At 34.2% G+C, this 20,906-nt stretch overlaps 2 pseudogenes; both read left to right on the top strand.

Annotated features, from left to right (window-relative positions):
- The first annotated feature begins 424 nt into the window (after positions 1–424).
- LOC111308109 (plant UBX domain-containing protein 4 pseudogene) lies at positions 425–1,922 on the top strand (annotated as a pseudogene).
- LOC149518729 (uncharacterized) lies at positions 1,574–13,601 on the top strand (annotated as a pseudogene).
- Positions 13,602–20,906: the final 7,305 nt, after the last annotated feature.

Raw genomic sequence — 20,906 nt, 5'->3', positions numbered from 1 at the left:
TCCGAATAGGAGACGGGAAGAAAAAAAAGGGAGAAAAGATAGAAGAAGAATTTGATTAGGAGAGGGAGAGGAATCCGAATAGGAGAAGGAAATGAGAGAACAAAAAAAAAGGAAAGAGTCATAAAAAGACTCTGATATTCATCTATTCCCTTGGACTCTAGCAGCAACTGAACCCAACGTCACCCTTCTCCATCATTGCCATCACTAGCCTTAGTCCCGTGGGATGCCATTGCTAAATTGAAAACCAGACCTCATATTACACCACCATTTCTACTCAAGCCAAACTCCCACCATTGCTGCCAGAGCCACTATCTCCATTCATAACCATTTCCAGCAGTATCCAAAACTACTTTTCACCGAACCACAATTCCAGATTCGGCAATAGAACCCAAGCAGTCAATAGCTAGCACTCAGCAACGGCACGATGCCCACAGCTCTCAGCAGGCCAAAGCCGTATCAGTTGCACAACACAAAAAACAGAAGGAAAAAGAATACTGGTGGAAAAAAAAATAGAGAAGGAGAATCGAATAGGTGAAGGAGAAGCAATAAGAGTACAGAGATTAGGGAGAATCATAGGAAAAAACATAGAAAACAGAATCAGACAAAACCCACGACCTCACGTGACAAGAAACCTGCGAAGCCGTCAAGCAGCCGCACCGGCGACATAAGCACGCTCTCGGATCTGAACAAGCAGTCTGGACTCGATTTCGACAGCGATTCCGATAGCCCCTAGGAGTATTACACCGGCGACAAGAAAAGTGGCATGCTTGTTCAAGATCCTGTAAAGAATAATGATGTAGATGAGATTTTCAATCAAGCTAGGCAACTAGAAGCTGTAGAAGGGCCTCTCGAACGTCTTCATTCATCATCAAGTTCAACAAGTTTTACTGGAACCGGTAGATTACTCTCAGGGGAAACTGTACCTTCTGCACCCCAGCAGCCTGAGGCTGTTATTCACAACATAATTTTCTGGACCAATGGTTTCACTGTAAATGATGGCCCTCTGAGGAGGTTGGATGACCCTGAAAATGCACCTTTCTTAGCGAGCATAAAAAGTCTGAGTGTCCTAAAGAGCTTGAACCTGCTGATAGAAGGCCTGCTGTTTATGTCAATCTAATAAAGAGGGACGAGAAATGCCCTGAACCAGAGAAGAAGCGACAGGCAGCATTTCAGGGTGTAGGAAAAACTCTTGGTAGCAGCAGTAGTTCGGCAGCTCCTGAACCAACTATCAGTTCCACTCCTCTCAACACTGGTCCTAACCTTTCTCCTGGATTGGTTGTAGATGAAACTTTACCATCAACCTCAATTCAGCTTATGTTGGCTGATGGCACTCGCATGATAGCCCACTGTAATTTCCACCATACAGTTGATGACATCCGTTCCTTCATCAATGCATCTAGACCGAGGAGTGCAACAAATTATCAATTGCAGATAATGGAATTCCCTCCTAAACTTCTAACTGATCCAACCCAAACCAAATATACGAGGTAGGCAGAAGAGGAATATAGCTATTGTTCAGCACTGGTTCCTTTTGATTCCTCCGAATTTGACTTTTACAAGGGTTTAGAGAGCAATGGTGGATTTAGGCAGAAACGTGAGTTAGCAAGTTGTGCTGTTTCTATGCAGGTTTGCCCTACTACTCCTTTATGGCTTTGCAAGTGTTGTCAAAGATGGGCTGCCAATCTTGTACAGGAGTTCTGTCCCTTTTGCAGGATATTGCTACAGAGATCACGGCCAGAATTTCTTCTCTCTGTACTGCCAATGTAATTTTCACCCCAGAATCCGGCATTTGCCCTTTGGACCTTGAGACCTGATCACTTTTCTCAAAAGCGAACCTTATCCCATTGTGGTGGTAAAGAAAGAAGATCTAGCATCTGGCTGTTTGTTGCCCACCACTTTAAGTCGGCATGGTCTAATCTTGGAATGGCTCCTAACTGGATGCATAAAGCTTTATCGCTCTCCCTTTCTGTGCAGAGTGGATAGAGATAAGCTTTTTGATTATCTTGCAAGTATCAGTTTTGAGGAACCAGACATTCCTCCTGGGAAATTTCTATTGAGCCACTGTGGGCCTATGGTTGTGTTGATGATCCGTCAGACTCTGTTTCAGGAAAGGAAGCTCTTGAAAGGGTCTTGGTATATTTATTTATTTATTTATTTATTATTATTATTATTATTATTATTATTATTATTATTATTATTATCTATTGACTATATCTAGAATTATTTAGTACTTTTTTTATTTTATTCCATTTTTATCTTTATCTTTATTTTTATTTTTATTCTTATTTTTTATTTTTTTATTTTTTTTATTTTTTTGTCTTCTTAAAATAAATTCAGAAAAATATTTTTGGGAAAAGTTGAAAGTATCAATTTTCCTTTAAAATAAATTTTTAAAAAAAAGGGTTTTTGAGGAAAGGTTGAAAGTATCAATTTTCCTTAGAAATAAATTTTCAAAAAAATATTTTTGGGGAAAAGTTGAAAGTATCAATTTTTCTTAGAAATAAATTTTCAAAAAAAGGGTTTTTGAGGAAAAGTTGAAAGTATCAATTTTCCTTGAAATCAAAATTTCAAAAAAAATATTTTTGGGGAAAAGTTGAAAGTATCAATTTTCCTTAGAAATAAATTTTCAAAAAAAGGGTTTTTGAGGAAAAGTTGAAAGTATCAATTTTCCTTGAAAATCGAAATTTCCAAAAAATATTTTTGGGGAAAAGTTGAAAGTATCAATTTTTCCTACAAAAAAAAATCATTCTTTCCTTCCTTTCTATCTTAATTTTGATTTTGTTTTTTTCTTTAAATAATCCGATGACGGAGCCTCTGCAAGTGAAACAGTAATTTTTCTTGTACACTCCTAAGGTGAGAGAATTTTCTCAATTTTTTGCTAAAAGTATTAGAGTCAATTGAGAAAAATTTCCAATAATTAATTACTTGGTAAAATTTTAAGGCTTTTGGATAACACAAATTAAAGCTGGTACCATCTTTTGATGGGCGTTGTGAGGGTGCTATAACCTTCCTCACACGTAACCGAACTCCCGAACCCTGTTCTGGTTTGTAGACCTGAACCTATTCTTTTAGGGACCCTTAAGCTTAGGTGTTCCCTGAAAGGACAGATTCCTTAGGTGGCCAATCGCACCTAGATAAAAAAGATTGGTGGCGACTCCCTAAAGTCAATGTCTAGCGATAGATCCCCAGATCTAGACGTTATGACAGCTTGGTGACTCCACTGGGGACCTTGAGAGTCAGGCCAGCAAATAATTTATGTTATCCAAAAGCCAAATAAAATTGAACCTTTTTGTATATATGTGTTATTATTCATTCATGTTTTAGTTACCTTGTTAATTATGTCATTCATATGCATGTGCATAACATGAGCTCTACACCCGAGCTCCGTCCCTCTAGGAGGGAGTAAAGTACCTATTGCTTTCGTGAGGTCTAATGCCTCCGCAGTGGCTAGCGAAATACTCCCACTCAAATTGAACCTTTTCCGCTTGTAGCCTGTAATGGGTGAGGATTAGGGTGCCTTACTAGTCTGTAATGGACAGGGATGTAAGGAGCAATTTGAGGACCTTTAGACTCTGACCTTAAAACCGCATGTAGTGAACTTTAAGAGTGCCTACACCTAGGATAGAGCTCTTTTTACCCAATGATAGATATACCTTGAAATTAAGACACAAAAAGAGTGTTTGTCTAATCATTTTGATTGTTTAACTTTGTGTATTATATTTATCATATGTGACATTATGCATCAACATCACTTACGTTTCATCCACGGAACTAACTATGTTGTTTGTCTGATTGTATGCATCTGTATTCTTTTCATGATCATGTTTCAACACAATCATTTGCATTCATTTCATACTAGATTTCATTCAAAAAATGTACATTTCATTTGTGTATCAAAGCATCATACATAAGGCACAGCATAACATTTCTAATCATAAGTATGGTACTCAAGGTCTGAAGATAGCTCCATCTAGCGAAAACCCTGCTCATCCATACAACACAAGGTCCAGAGCAAGACAAATGGAGGAAGAAAGTTCTCATAGATTTGAAAAGCTAGAAAAAGCTTAGGAGAAGATTGAAAGTGAACTAAGCAAGATTCTGGAGGCCCTCAATAATATGAATAAAAGAAAAGGAGTTGAAGGAAGTACAAGCCAGCAAGAAGTGGCTGACCCTTTGTACCTTCCAGGTTTTAGCCCACCTCAAGCCCAGTCTGCCCAAGAGGTCCCGCCACAACATTTTGCCTATCCTGGAATGCCATTAGCTTTCAACCTAGGGCAGTATAATAGCTATATAAATCCTGTATTCACTGAAAAAATAGTAGAACCAATTCCTGATCTAGATGATTTAAAAGAGAAGGAAAAGGAAAAGATGAGAGTAGAGGCTGAAGAAAGTTCCAAGATTAGCATGCTAGAGCAGAGGCTACGGGCTGTAGAAGGATTTAACTTTTATGGGTCAGTTGATGCTACTGGGCTCTGCCTAGTTCCTGATGTGGTTATCCCCTATAAATTCGAAGTACTGAAATTTGAAAAATATGACGGTACAAAGTGCCCTAAAACCCACATCACCATGTATTGCAGGAAGATGGCAGCTCATTCACATGATGAAAAACTCTTGATGCATGTCTTCCAGGATAGTCTTACTGGTTCTGCTGCCAGGTGGTATGTTCAGTTGGATAGAACCCATATTCGCTCCTGGAGCGATATGGCTCATGACTTCATCAGCCAATATCGACACATTATCGATTTGGCTCCTGATCGTTTATCTTTACAAAATCTAGAGAAAAAGTCAAATGAGTCTTTTAAAGAGTATGCCCGGAGGTGGAGGGATATTGTTTCTCAAGTACAACCTCCTTTGACTGAGAAAAAAACTACAGTGTTATTTGTCAGTACTTTGAAGCCTCCCTATTATGAAAAGATGATAGGAAATGCAACAAAAAATTTCGCTGACATGGTAATCTCCGGAGAAATTATTGAAAGTGCCATAAAAAATGGTAAGTTGAAAGGAGGAGAAACCAAGAAGGCATCAGAAAAGAAAGAAGCTGAAACTCAAGCTGTGAGCTTTGATAGACAACAATTCAGGGGTTATCAACCCTATCCATCCCAAGGTTACTCTTCATACTATCCTGCTGTGAATAATGCCTCATCCTACCTATACCAGCTAGCCCCACAACCATCTTATTCATCCACTTACCGCATTAACATTCAAGCTCCTGTAAGAACCCAAATTCGTTCTACTAACCCAACAAGTGGCTCACGAGAACAACGGACTACTCGAGAAAAACCTGTATTTGATCCAATCCCTATGACTTATATAGAGTTATATCGAGAACTCTATAATAGCCACTTGATTGCCCCTAGCATGTGGAACCACTTAAACCATCTTATCCAAAGTGGTATGATCCTACAACCCGTTGTGACTACCATTATGGAATTACTGGCCATTCTACTGAAAATTGCACTGCTTTAAAGTATAAGGTGCAACGGTTGATCAATGATGGAATGGTAAGTTTTGATTAAGGAAAAGCAACAGCACCTAATGTTAGTGTACTGAGCGAAAGTCAAGAACAGAAAGGATCCGGAGATTCAGAATGAATTGATGGGCAAGATGTCAATGGAGATAAGGCTGGTTGAAGGTTTTTTCTATCATTTTGGGATTTCTTTTCAAACAATGTTAGATTTTTTTTGCAATATGACTTCACTTGTTATCATTTTAATAAAGGCAAGTCAATGCATTTCATTACATTTTCTCTTTCACTCGACCATTATTCAATGCCCTGTTACCTTTCATGACTTTACATTCCCATTTTCAAATTTCAGATGATGAATATTTAGACAATGGTAACAATAATTCTGAGATTTAATTTTGAGAACTCATCCACGTCAATGTGAGGAGATGATTTGAGCAAAAAGTAAGCTGTTACTGAAGGTGAAATAGATATGTCTTGAAGGTGTGCAATCTTTTATACATATTCATGAGCTTTGTTTAATAGATGATGTTCAAGAAAGGTATTCACAATTGAGATAAAAAATGGCTATCTTTCTTTTACCATTCAAAAAACCATTTATTGCTATCCCTTTGAGCCTGTTATGATTTTTTTTCTGAAGAACCCTAACCAAGGATCACCCTCTACACTGGGGGGTAATTTTTGAAAAAAAAAATTTTCACAAAAGGTCTTAAGAAAAAAAAAATAAAAAAAAATGCCACACATGACTTGGGGCAAAGTAATGAGAATTCTTTGTGTGAAGAAAGAAAAAAGTAGTGAAATGATGTGGGGGCAAAATGCCAAGCTGTATCAAATGATCCTTCGGTCTTGAACCTTTTCAATACATGTTTTGAGCCTATTATATCTATTTTTTTATGACCCTTCACCTTAGCCTACATTACAACCTTGAAAAGCCCATTTGGATCAAGTGTGAATACTCAACTTGAATGATCATATGTTGAGCGAAAGCATGCTCATGATGAAACAATGGAATCATGCTACATTACTCTAAAAGTTTGATGTATGAAGGATGTCAATAATAGGTGAAGAATGAGGAAAAAAGAAGATGATGAAAAAAAAAGAGAAAAAAAAAAGAAAGAAAGAAGAAAAAATAAAAAAATAAAAAAAGAGATTCAAATTGAAAACCTGAAAGGGTGATTTTGGTACCAAAAAAAAAAGATCCAGGTCAAATGGCTCACATGAATGGAAGATCAAAGACATCTGAAGATCCCTCAAAGACTGGAGCAGAGTTCGCCAAGCTCAAGATGACTTCAACAGTAAATGGAATGAGTTTTTGAAAAAGAATCCTAGATTAATGTTGAGAATTGTCTGAATATTCATCATTTGGACATACCATTCACCTCAATGACATCCAATTTATTTCTTTTCCCATTTATTTTCTACCAAAATAGATCTCCATTGATTATCTTTACCATAGTTCACTTTCTGTCCTCTTATTGTTACACCCTTAGAATGAATTGAGAAAATGCTTGATTGCATTGTATTTGTCAAAATTTGAAATGATAATGAATGAATGAATGAATATGTGCTTAAAAGAATCTTACATTCATTTGAAAAGAAATCTAAGATGATGAAGAAATGGTAGAAACCTAAAAGAGATGATTTGAAAAGGTATATGATATAATGGGGCAAATCTTGAAAAGTGATGAATTGATCGATATGACTTGCAAGTTATGATTGAATGATGAAGACAATCAGTAGACAAAGTCTGTTTTGGAATGGTTAATGCTGGGACATCTATGAGTAATGACCCAGTGATGATGGATGAAACTTGTTTTGAAATTTGCTAGTGCTGAGAAATTCATTGAATGATGGTCAAGGGATGATCGATTGATGAAGCTTATTCCAAAGTATTGAGAAACTAAACAAGGAAATAATGTGAGTGGAAAGGACAATTGAGAGCTACACTGGTTCAATCTTAGAAGAGCAGTGCAATTGGATCCTTGAGGAATCAAAGGGCTTGACACCCAAGAAAGAAAAAAAGAGCTTGAGAAACTTGAGTACCATACATTGAACAGGAATTAATTGGCCAACATTTGCATAGCATGCATTGAAAATCATGCACATTGCATAGCATACACTACTTTCAGAAAAGTATAGTGTATAAATTCAACAAGCAGGGGTGTTCCAACATCCCATATGGAGAAGATAAATATGAAGATATTTTGCAAGATGGAGAAGAAACTTGTCAGGTAAGTTCTTAATCCTTGAAATAGGATATCTTTCGGTATCAGGGTTGATTTATAAGACCTTTGGGCATGATCTCCTGAAATTCCTTCAAACACAACTTTCAACTCCTTCGGACATGATTGTCTAGGAGTATTTACTTTTCCAAGTTCGTTGCCTCTGTTTAGAGGAGCAATTTACTTTCCAAGTTTGTTACCTCTGTTTAGAGGAGCAATTTACTTTCCAAGTTCGTTGCCTCTGTTTAGAGGAGCAATTTACTTTTCAAAAGTCGTGGTGCCTCTGTTTAGAGGAGCAATTTATTTTTTCAAAGTCGTGGTGCTTCTGTTTAGAGGAGCAATTTACTTTCTAAAAGTCATGGTGCCTCTGTTTAGAGGAGCAATTTACTTTCTCAAAGTCGTGGTGCCTCTGTTTAGAGGAGCAATTTACTTTCCAAAGTCGTTGAGCCTCTGTTTAAAGGAGCTTTGAAAAAAAAATAAAAAAACAAAAAAACAAAAAAATAAACAAAAAATAAAAAAACAAAAAAGTTGCCTCTATTTAGAGGAGCTTTGTTTATGTTTCTCAAAGTCATTGAGCCTCTGCTTAGAGGAACTTTGATCAAATTTAAAAATATATATATAAAAAAAATAAAAATAATAATAAAAAAAAATAACAAAAAAAGTTGCCTATATTTAGAGGAGCTTTGTTTATGTTTTTCAAAATCATTGAACTTCTGTTTAGAGGAGCTTTGATCAAGATTATTTTTTATTAAAGAAAAAAAGAAAAAGAAAAAAAAAGGGGCAAAAAAAAAATTTAGTTGAGTCTTGAATGGGTGTCTACGTCTTTGCACAATTTCTGTTTCACAAAAAATGTGCAAAGAGGGGCAGCTGTAGACACCCCATTTTGTCCGGGATTCTTTGTCAATTGAGACTAATCCAAGCTCAGTTGCAGGGATTTTTATTCATTTTTATTTTAGATTTTTTATTTCATATTTATCATTTTTTTTATTATCTGATTATTGTTTTAAGAAACAAAAAAGAAAGATTGAGATTAAGTTGGATGATGATCAGAAAGCATGATTGGTGGCTAATCTTTAGCATTGGAGGACTAAGTGGAATAGAACTAAAATTCTATAAAAAAAAAACAGCATGGTTTTATAAAACGGAAAAAAGATGAAGGAGAAAGGGGAATAGGAGAGAAGAAGAATCCGAATAGGAGACGGGAAGAAAAAAAAAAGAGAAAAGATAGAAGAAGAATTTGATTAGGAGAGAGAGAGGAATCCGAATAGGAGAAGGAAATGAGAGAACAAAAAAAAAGGAAAGAGTCATAAAAAGACTCTGATATTCATCTATTCCCTTGGACTCTAGCAGCAACTGAACCCAACGTCACCCTTCTCCATCATTGCCATCACTAGCCTTAGTCCCGTGGGATGCCATTGCTAAATTGAAAACCATACCTCATATTACACCAGCATTTCTACTCAAGCCAAACTCCCACCATTGCTGCCAGAGCCACTATCTCCATTCATAACCATTTCCAGCAGTATCCAAAACTACTTTTCACCGAACCACAATTCCAGATTCGATAATAAAACCCAAGCAGTCAATAGCTAGCACTCAGCAACGGCGCGACGCCCACAGCTCTCAGCAGGCCAAGGCCGTATCAGTTACGCAACACAAAAAATAGAAGGAAAAAAAATACTGGTGGAAAGAAAAAATAGAGAAGGAGAATCGAATAGGTGAGGGAGAAGCAATAAGAGTACAGAGATTAGGGAGAACCATAGGAAAAAACATAAAAAATAGAATCAAACAAAACCCACGACCTCACGTGACAAGAAACCTGCAAAACCGTCAAGCAGCCGCACCGGCGGCATAAGCACGTTCTCGGATCTGAACAGGCGGTCTGGACTCGATTTCGATAGGGATTCCGATAGCCCCCAGGAATATTACATCGGCGGCGAGAAAAATGGCATGCTTGTTCAAGATCCTGTAAAGAATAATGATGTAGATGAGATTTTCAATCAAGCTAGGCAACTAGAAGCTGTAGAAGGGCCTCTCGAACGTCTTCATTCATCATCAAGTTCAACAAGTTTTACTAGAACCGATAGATTACTCTCAGGGGAAACTGTACCTTCTGCACCCCAACAGCCTGAGGCTGTTATTCACAACATAATTTTCTGGACCAATGGTTTCACTGTAAATGATGGCCCTCTGAGGAGGTTGGATGACCCTGAAAATGCACCTTTCTTAGCGAGCATAAAAAGTCTGAGTGTCCTAAAGAGCTTGAACCTGCTGATAGAAGGCCTGCTGTTCATGTCAATCTAATAAAGAGGGACGAGAAATGCCCTGAACCAGAGAAGAAGCGACAGGCAGCATTTCAGGGTGTAGGAAGAACTCTTGGTAGCAGCAGTAGTTCGGCAGCTCCTGAACCAACTATCAGTTCCACTCCTCTCAACACTGGTCCTAACCCTTCTCCTGGATTGGTTGTAGATGAAACTTTACCATCAACCTCAATTCAGCTTATGTTGGCTGATGGCACTCGCATGATAGCCCACTGCAATTTCCACCATACAGTTGATGACATCCGTTCCTTCATCAATGCATCTAGACCGAAGAGTGCAACAAATTATCAATTACAGATAATGGAATTCCCTCCTAAACTTCTAACTGATCCAACCCAAACCAAATATACGAGGCAGGCAGAAGAGGAATATAGCTATTGTTCAGCACTGGTTCCTTTTGATTCCTTCGAATTTGACTTTTACATGGGTTTAGAGAGCGATGGTGGATTTAGGCAGAAACGTGAGTTAGCAAGTTGTGCTGTTTCTATGCAGGTTTGCCCTACTACTCCTTTATGGCTTTGCAAGTGTTATCAAAGATGGGCTGCCAATCTTGTACAGGAGTTCTGTCCCTTTTGCGGGATATTGCTACAGAGATCAAGGCCAAAATTTCTTCTCTCTGTACTGCCAATGTAATCTTCACCCCAGAATCCGGCATTTGCCCTTTGGACCTTGAGACCTGATCACTTTTCTCAAAAGCGAACCTTATCCCATTGTGGTGGTAAAGAAAGAAGATCTAGCATCTGGCTGTTTGTTGCCCACCACTTTAAGTCGGCATGGTCTAATTTTGGAATGGCTCCTAACTCTGGAAGGATGCATAAAGCTTTATCGCTCTCCCTTTCTGTGCAGAGTGGATAGAGATAAGCTTTTTGATTATCTTGCAAGTATCAGTTTTGAGGAACCAGACATTCCTCCCGGGAAATTTTTATTGAGCCACTGTGGGCCCATGGTTGTGTTGATGATCCGCCAGACTCTGTTTCAGGAAAAGAAGCTCTTGAAGGGGTCTTGGTATTTTTATTTATTTATTATTATTATTATCTATTGACTATATCTAGAATTATTTAGTACTTTTTTTATTTTATTCCATTTTTATCTTTATCTTTATTTTTATTTTTATTCTTATTTTTTTATTTTTTTTATTTTTTTGTCTTCTTAAAATAAATTCAGAAAAATATTTTTGGGAAAAGTTGAAAGTATCAATTTTTCTTAAAAATAAATTTTCAAAAAAAAAGGGTTTTTGAGGAAAAGTTGAAAGTATCAATTTTCCTTAGAAATAAATTTTCAAAAAAATATTTTTGGGGAAAAGTTGAAAGTATCAATTTTCCTTAGAAATAAATTTTCAAAAAAAGGGTTTTTGAGGAAAAGTTAAAAGTATCAATTTTACTTGAAAATCAAAATTTCAAAAAAAATATTTTTGGGGAAAAGTTGAAAGTATCAATTTTACTTAGAAATAAATTTTCAAAAAAAGGGTTTTTGAGGAAAAGTTGAAAGTATCAATTTTCCTTGAAAATCGAAATTTCCAAAAAATATTTTTGGGGAAAAGTTGAAAGTATCAATTTTTCCTACAAAAAAAATCATTTTTTCCTTCATTTCTATCTTAATTTTGATTTTTTTTTTCTTTAAATAATCTGACGACGGAGCCTCTGCAAGTGAAACAGTAGTTTTTCTTGTACACTCCTGAGGTGAGAGAATTTTCTCAATTTTTTGCTAAAAGTATTAGAGTTAATTGAGAAAAATTTCCAATAATTAATTACTTGGTAAAATTTTAAGGCTTTTGGATAACACAAATTAAAGCTGGTACCATCTTTTGATGGGCGTTGTGAGGGTGCTATAACCTTCCTCACACGTAACCGAACTCCCGAACCCTGTTCTGGTTTGTAGACCTGAACCTATTCTTTTAGGGACCCTTAAGCTTAGGTGTTCCCTGAAAGGACAGATTCCTTAGGTGGCCAATCGCACCTAGATAAAAAAGATTGGTGGCGACTCCCTAAAGTCAATGTCTAGCAATAGATCCCCGGATCTAGATGTTATGACAGACGTGAATTAGATTAAGGCTTTTTACCCAACAAGTGGTATCAAAGTTATGGTGATCCCTAACAAGTGGTATCAAAGCAAGGTTTGAGGTTTAAGGTTTGAGAAGAGGAGAGGCAGGCCCAAGAAATCGTGAAATAAGTATTTCAAGACATTTGAAGAAGGTATGTCTAGTATGCCTATGCCTAAGTTTGAGATTTCATTATTTGATAAAAATAGTAATTTTATGTTATGACAAAGTACGATTCAAGATCTATTAGTACAACAAATGATATCAGGCATAGTTCAAGACATGAGAAAAGGTAAGTCCAGAGGAGCTCGATTCAAGAGAAGAATTTGAGTTCAAGTTTTGAGAATTAAAGATCGGTTTATGTGAAGCGTGAAGACACACAAGAGAAGATTATTGCGAGACTTTTATTGCAGGTAAAGCCAAGCATGTCTAGCATGAAAGTCAAGGTAGAGATTGTTAAGAATAATGACTCAAATCCTATAACAGATTTATTTGGGATTGGTCAGATATTGTTTAATGGATAAGAAGACTTGCAGAAGAAGAATTTTAAAAGAAAATGGATTCTTAATAGGCAAGTTTGACTTGCAAAAGAAAAATTCTAAGAGGAAAAGAATTTTTAATAGGCATTTTTTGTATTGTTATAAATAGATGAAGTCTCTATAGGGTTAGGTTTGAGAAAAATATATAAAAGAATTGTAGGATTTTATGGGATAGACACCTCATAAAACTACTGAAGATTTACGTCTTATGGGTGTGTATATTTGTATAGTGTATAGAAGTAGACTAGAGAAGACTGAGAGGATCTATATAAGTGTAATGATGAATGGGTACATGTGAGTATATGTTTGTTGAAATGGTGTACATGGGATGTGTTTGTTTGGGTTGAGAATACTTCATAGGACTAGAAGAGATTGAGAGGGTCTATGGGTATTGATTGTTGAGTGGTTGATATATTTTGATTTGTATATTTGTAATTCTCTACAACTAATGGATCTTTTTTCTCATCCGTGAACGTAGGTTAGTTGGACCAAACCATGTTAAATTATTATCTCTTGTATGTTTGATTGATTATTTGATTATGCTTCTATTGACGTGAATTAGATTGGGGCTTTTTGCCCAATAAGTAGTTTTAGAACTATGGTGATCCTTAACAAATGGTATTGGATTGAGGTTCGAGAAGAGGAAAGGTAGGCCCAAGAGATCGTGAAGTAAGTATTTCAAGATGTCTGAAGAAGATATGTCTAATATGCCTATGCCTAAGTTTGAGATTTCATTATTTGATGGAAAGAGTAATTTTATATTATGGTAAAGTACGATTCAAGATTTGTTAGTATACCAAGTGATATCAAAGCTGTGGTAATCTCTAACAATATACTACTCAATGATGTTTAAAAGAAAATTCAATAAAAAAAAAGTGCTAAACAGAGATTTGCAACATGCCTTTGAATGTTATGCACTTACAAGATAGACGAGAAATGTTCATGTTGCTTCCCTTAAATAGGAGGTATAAGCTTAATACGGAAGGGTATGAAACCCAAGGTGAGCAGGAGCAGTGACGATGATAATAAACCACAAAGGTGTTTGGGTGGTAGGATCTACTAGACATGTCCCTAGAACTACCAGCTGGAGCAGAGTTATGGGCTCTTATAAATGGTTTAGAACTTGTATTGAAGGCTAGGATTAGATGTCTTAAAATTGAACTAGATGCCACCTCTGTCATTAACCTTGTGAAAAATGTGGAAAGGCAAAACTTCTTCTTTAACACCTTAGACTGTGATTGCCGATGATGTTGAGAAGCTTTTAGCTGACAATGATGAGACATTTTTTGTGAGGTCAACAGATGTACTGATGCACTTGCTAGATGGGGAAGCGATATGGTTTATCAACCATCATGTAGTTCTAATTATGTTTGCTTAGTTGAAACTTTTTATGTACCACCATAAATTTTAACCCCAACTTGTGAGATGAAACTAATGAGGTGGTATCATTTCGTTCTTTGAATTAATGTTATGATCATTACTTTCCTAACAAATTACAGTGGCTTAATACAAAGCAAACGGCCAAATGGATGGGCCGGTTGGGGGCACTTGAAGTTTAAGATAGAGATGTATAGTATGTCAATTGCTATAAAATGCAATGCATGCATTCTAATTTAGGTATGGTCCGTACGGGTTTAGGGGAAGATCCAGCTCAACATTAGCACGCACTCACGCGGTTTTATTAAATAATATTTAGTATGTTTGAAATTTAAATTTTAATATTTATCATCATTTTTCTATCATCATAATATAGTTACATTTGTAAAAAGTTACAAAAAAAAATTGTAATGCATTTAGAGAAATGATGTAAATCATGTATTTGATAAGGGTGAGAAAAAAATTGAGGAATTCAAAAATCGATTTAAAATTGTAGTATTCGGTTTGGTTAGGATCAATTTTTTTCTATTCGGTTTGGATCAAGTTCGGATATTAAATATATATATATATACATATATATATTAGGTTCAGATCGGATTTCGGGTTGAGAGGTGAAAAATAAAAATAAAAAAAAAACAAATTGAACCAAATTATATATTTTTCTTAGTTTTTATATTTTTTTAAAATTTTATAAAATAAAAAAAATATTTTTGTATTAAAATATATTAAAATTTTATATTAAAATAATATATAAAATTTTAAAAAATTAAAAATTAAAAACTGATAAACCAAATGAAACTAATAAAATTTAGTTTAGTTCAGTTATGATTGAATGAAGATTCAGATTCAAATCAAATTTTAAAATTTTATAATATTATATAATATTTAAAAAAATCGAACCAAACCATTATTACCCCTAATATTTGAAGTCATGAGTGATTTTGTAATTATCCAAGAAAGAAACAACTATTTAAAAAAAATAAATAGCACCATTGTTCTAGCAATCCCAAAGTTTTCGAAACATAAGCATCATTTGTCATTGACATTTTCTAGCATTGCCACCTAATATAATAGTGTTACGCAGCCTTACTCTCCTAGTTTTGGTTTTATTTTTCTGCACAACTTAGGTGTAGAGCAGTATTTTTCTTTTCTAAGTCAAACTTCATTGACAAAAGAAGTGAGATACACACTCATAATAAGAAACAAAGTTCCAAAACAATTCAACACTCGTAATAAGGAACAAAGTTCCAACACAATTCAATAATACACACTCGTAATAGAGAGTAATAGTTTTGGTTTTATTTTATCAATAGCTTGTGATAAAGAAGAAAACTATGAAAACTTTAATTATAATCACTTGCATTTTACAATAAGGCTCAAAGCCTATTTATACAGAAGTGAAATATTACAAAATAAGAAATTCAATAAATAAAAATAATAACTAAATCAATTTTTGTAATCAGCTTAATCAATATCTAATATCTCTAAATTAATATAAAATCAATCTAAAATATTACTAGAATATTATTAAAATAATATCATTAAAATCAATTTAGAATATTACCAAAATATTATTAGAATATCATTGACAGCCTTCGCAAACTCAATATGGTAATGTAGAGGCCAACTTGAGTTTGAAAACTTAGACAAGAAATTGACAAGGTGGATATGATTTGGTGAAGATATCTACATTTTTATTAACACTGGTAACAAGAATAAGTTAAAGAGTTTGAGTGACTAGTTGGTGATGAATAAAGTGGCAATCAATTTCAATATGTTTAGTACACTCATAAAAATATATCATTATAAGCTATCTGAATGGCACATTGATTATCACAAAATATAAGAGTACTAGAGTGATAAGAAGCACCCATATCCTAAAGTAGCCATTGTCATAACATATAAATTTGTAAATCTATAGCTAGATTTAACAAATGGAGTCATCACAAATCTTTTTTATCTAGGTGTGATTGGCTACCTAAGGAATCTAACCTTTTAAGGAACTCCTAAGCTTGACTGAGGGTCCCTAAAAGAATAGGTTTGAGTCTACAAACCAAAACAGGGTTCGATAGTTCAGTTACATGTGGGGAAGGTTATAGCACCCTCACGTGCCCATCCAAAAGATGGTACCATATTATTTTAAATTTATCCTAAGGTCTTGAGTCTAATGGTTTAAAATTTTTATGTTAAATATTGGAAATAATTTTTAAGATTCTCCATCAATCTGGTAGAACTTGTAAAAAATACTTCCTCACCTCAAGAGTATTTAAGAATCTCATTGTTTTCTTGAAGATTTCTTGAAGAGGCTCTGTCATTGAGAAAATTTTTTGTTGGTTTTATTTTTTGTTGAAAACCTATCTAATTATTCTACCATTTGGGCCAAATTAGAAATATTTTCTCTTTTTGAATTTCTAAAATTTCCAACATTTGGGCCTATTTAAAAATTCTTTTTTTTCTTGCAAAGAAAATAATATGAAAATTATTTTTATTGAAATTTCATCTAAATTATTTCATCATTTAGGCCAAATTTAGATAAAATTTCTCACCTAGAGATTTCTTAGGAATTTACCATTTGAAATTTCTAAGAATCTCATCCTTGGGTAATTATAACATATTTTCAATCCAAATTTTATTTGAAAAAGAATACAATTACTTGTATTAAAATTTCATCTAAAATTATTTCACCATTTAGGCTAAATTTAGAGAAAATTTCTCACCTAGAGATTTCTTAAAAATTTACCATTTGAAATTTTTAAGAATCTCATTATTGGGTAATTTGTATTTAATTCCAAAATTTTTATATTTTTATGTTTTTTTTATTCTTTTTTTGTTTTGAAAATAAATATTAATTATTGCTATTAAAATTTTATCTAAATTATTTCACCAATTGGGACAAATTTAGATAAAATTTCTCACCTAAAAATTTTATAGAAATTTACCATTTGAAATTTCTATAAATTTCGTCATTGGACAATTAATATTTATTCTCAAATTTTATTTATTTTTATTTTTATTTTTCCTAAATGTAATAAAAAATACTAAGAAAAAAATAATATTAAGAAAAATACTAAATAAATAAAAAAATACTAAAGAAAAACAAAAAATGACTTAACTGGCGGCTGGATTGGCTCGGCTGCAAACATAGGAAGCTACTAGAAGACGCGATTTGGGGGTATGGCTTAGCTCGGCTCTACGGTGAGATTTGGCTGGGACACAGGTCACAGAAACGAGTCGAGTCGCCCGTTAGAAAATGTGTGAATCTTGGGATTTATTTAGATGCAAAACGATGTCACTTTCAATGAGTATATAACACTAAATATCAGCCTTTTCATTAGATTTCTTTTTCCCCCCCTCTCTCTTCCCCTTTTTTTCTCTCCCTCTCTCTCTATCCGGATGAACTCCGGTTGAACTTCGACTGGATTCTGGGAATATTGTTAGAATCTGGGTTGGGTCATCGGACGATCGTCGAAAAATTCAACTTTCACCAGAATCTTCATCGAATTATGGAATTCCTCGTCGAAAAATTCAAACGGCGTCGAAAAAGTCACCAAAAAATTTAATTAGTGTCGAAAAATTCAACGAAATTTGGAAATTTTCTAGAATCTAGAGATTTTTCTAGATCTTTCCAAAAAAACCCCATTTTTTTTCTCTAAACCTAAAAAACTTCAAAAAAAATTTTATGCTTTCTGCTTGTTGTGTTTTCGATTTTTACTTTTTGTGTTTGTGATTTCTTTTTGTGATATTTTCTGCAATTTGCTTCTGTGTATCCTCTGATCTGTGTTCTGTGTTATACTTATAGGGCCTAGAACAAATGTTCCTGATTAACCAGGAATCCACTTCTAACAAAACTTTCGCATCACCATAAAAACATCATATTTTTCTAATAGAAATCGAAACCAACTTCAACTCTACCACCATCCATCCACGACACTCCTTCTTTTAAAAAAAAAATTAAAATTTTTTCCACCTAAAAACAAAAAAAAAAACAGATAAATCAACAAAAACAAATTGGGCCTGATAACCTAGGCCCTATTGAGCCAAGCCCAATGGGTTTAGGCCCAAACCCTATTGAACCAAGCCCGATGGGTCTGGGTCCAGACCAATTAGGGTGTCTACAAATGCCCTCTTCGCATATTTTTTTTTGTGAAATAGGAATTGTGTAAAGACATAGACACCCAATCAAGACTAAACTCGATTTTTTTTTTAAACAAAGATCCTCTAAATAGAGGCACCATAACTTTGGAAAAATAAATTGCTTCCCTAAACAAGGGCACCACAACTTTGGAAAATAAATTGCTCCTCTAAATAGAGGTAACCATAACTTTGAAAAATAAGATGCTCTTCTAAATAGAGGTAACTACAACTTTAAGAAAAATAAAATGCTCATCTAAATAGAGGCAACCATAACTTTAGGAAAAATAAAATGCTCTTTAAATAGAGGCAACCACAACTTTGGAAAATAAAATACTCTTTTAAATAGAGGCAACCACAACTTTGGAAAATAAAATACTCCTTTAAACAGAGGCAACTACAACTTTAGGAAAAATAAAATGCTCTTCTAAATAGAGGCAACCATAACTTTTAAAAATAAAAGGCTCATTGACAATTATGTCCAGCGGAGTCATAAATTAGATCTGATGAAATTTGTAATGAAAACTTAAATATTTGCAATCTAAGTTCGAAAGTCAAAGGTTCAGATTCGCAAGAACCTTTCAACTTTACAAAAATTCACTGAAATTTGATTTTCAAAATTTCAGTCTCACAAGAGTTTGATTCGTAAGATCTCAAGGTTTGCATTTGCAAATTGCAAGACTCGCATCCAATATTTAAAGATTCTCATTTGAATTTTGGAGATTCACATCTAAAAGTTCAAGGCTCCTCATTCAAGTTCAAAGGTTCACGTTTAGGATTCACATCCAAAAAGTTCAAACTTTGAAGATTCACGTCCAAAAGTTCAAAACTTTTCATTCTAGTTCAAAGATTCACATCCAACAAACATTAGGATTTCACACCTTAAATATCCTTATTTGAAACTCAAAGATTCTCATTTGAGTTTGAAGATTCATATTTGACAAATTTTGGGTTTCACACCTCAAAGATTCTTATTTGAAACTTAAGGATTCTCATTTGAGTTCGAAGATTCACATTCGAAATTCAAAGATTTTCATTTGAAATTCAAAGATTCTCATTTGAGATTCAAAGATTTTCATTTAAGAACTCAAAAATTCTCATAAAACGATTTACAATTTCCTTTTCAAGTGACTTAAAATTGTGCATACAATGAATGTCATGATCAATAATGCAAAGGTTTTCTCAATGATGTAAATGTAACAATCTAGATTCTCACAATGCCAAATGCAAATACATATCCAAACCAAAGTTTTAAACATTCTCTAAAAATAATGCTAACGTAATGCACATAATGCGGATATCAATGTCATGAAATTCTAATCAAAATGTGGTAATATGGTCCTCAAGACTCCACCATCTCACGTTTTCTCCTTGTTTAGCTTCTCAACACTTTGGAACAAGTTTCATCAACTGATCATCATTATTTTCATCACTTGATCACCATTCATAGGCTTTTTAGCACTAACAATTTCAGAACAAGTTTCTTCCATTGCCTTATATCATTAAATCACAATTCTTAAGCTCCTTAGTACTAGCAATTTTAGCATAAATTTCATCCATTGATCGACACTATTTTCACCACAATTCACAGGTTTCTGGGAATAAATTATGTCCTTTGATCCACATTATGTTCATCACTTGATCACCATTGATAGGTTATGTCGATCAATTCATCCCCATATTCATCACTTGGTCATATCATTTTTTCAAATTTTGCCATCTCTTAATTTTGTTCTTATTATCTTGGATTTTACTTCAAAGGAATGCAAGACTTTTTTATGCACATTGTCATTCATTCATCATCATTTCAAATCATGACCAATATAATGCACCCATACATTTTCTCGATTTATTCTGGGGATGCAACAAACATAGGGTGATTTGAGATAAAGGTAATCAATGAGAAATGAGTTTGGTACAAAAACAAATGGGGAAAGAAACAAGTTGGATGCATGTCATTGAGATGAATAGTATATCCAACTAATAAATATTCAAATAATTTTGAACATTAATCTAAAATTCTTTTTCAAAAACTCACTTCATTTACTGTCAAAATTATCTTGAGCTCATCAAACTTTGTTCTAGCTTTGAGGGAATTTCATATATCTTTGACCTCCCATCCATACGTCCAACTCTCAACTCAAAGATTTTTCTACCTAAATCGCCCTTTCGAGTTTTCAATTTGAGTCGTCCTTTTTTCTCCTTTCATCTTTTCTATTTTTCCACTTTTCATTTTTTTCATTTTTTCATTTTTTTCTTCCATTCTTTCACTCATTATTGATAACTCTTCCACATCAATCTATAGAGCAACATAGCATGATTCTGTCATTCCAACACGATTATGCCTTAGCCCAACATATGATCATTCAATTCGAGCACTCACATTTGATCCAAATGGACTTTTAAAGGTTGTAATGTAGGCATGGTTAGGGGTCATCGAAGAAATGGATAAAATAGGCTCAAAACATGTGTTGAAAGGGTTTAAAACCAAAGGATCATTTCTTATCATTTGAAACAACTTGATATTTTGCCCCTTTCCACTTTATTTCACTATTTTTTTCCTTTTTCCATCTTATTCCTCACAAAAAAATTCTCATTACTTTGCCCTAACTTGTTTCTAGCATTTTTCTTTTCTCTTTTTCTTTCATTTTGCATTTCTTTCTCTCTTTGAAACTTTTTACGATCTTTTACCTTTTTTTTTTACAAAAAAAAAAATGCCCTTCATTGTGGAAGGTGATCCTTGGTCAGGATTTTTTAGAAAAAAAATCATAATAGGCTCAAAGGGGTGGCAATGAATGATTTTTCGAATGGTAA

The sequence above is a fragment of the Durio zibethinus genome, chromosome 5 (genome assembly GCF_047325235.1).
Source record: "Durio zibethinus cultivar Kanyao isolate XHJ-2024 chromosome 5, ASM4732523v1, whole genome shotgun sequence".
Taxonomy (NCBI): domain Eukaryota; kingdom Viridiplantae; phylum Streptophyta; class Magnoliopsida; order Malvales; family Malvaceae; genus Durio; species Durio zibethinus.
The sequence above is the reverse complement of the archived record's forward strand: the minus strand, read 5'-3'. Positions and strand labels throughout refer to the sequence as shown.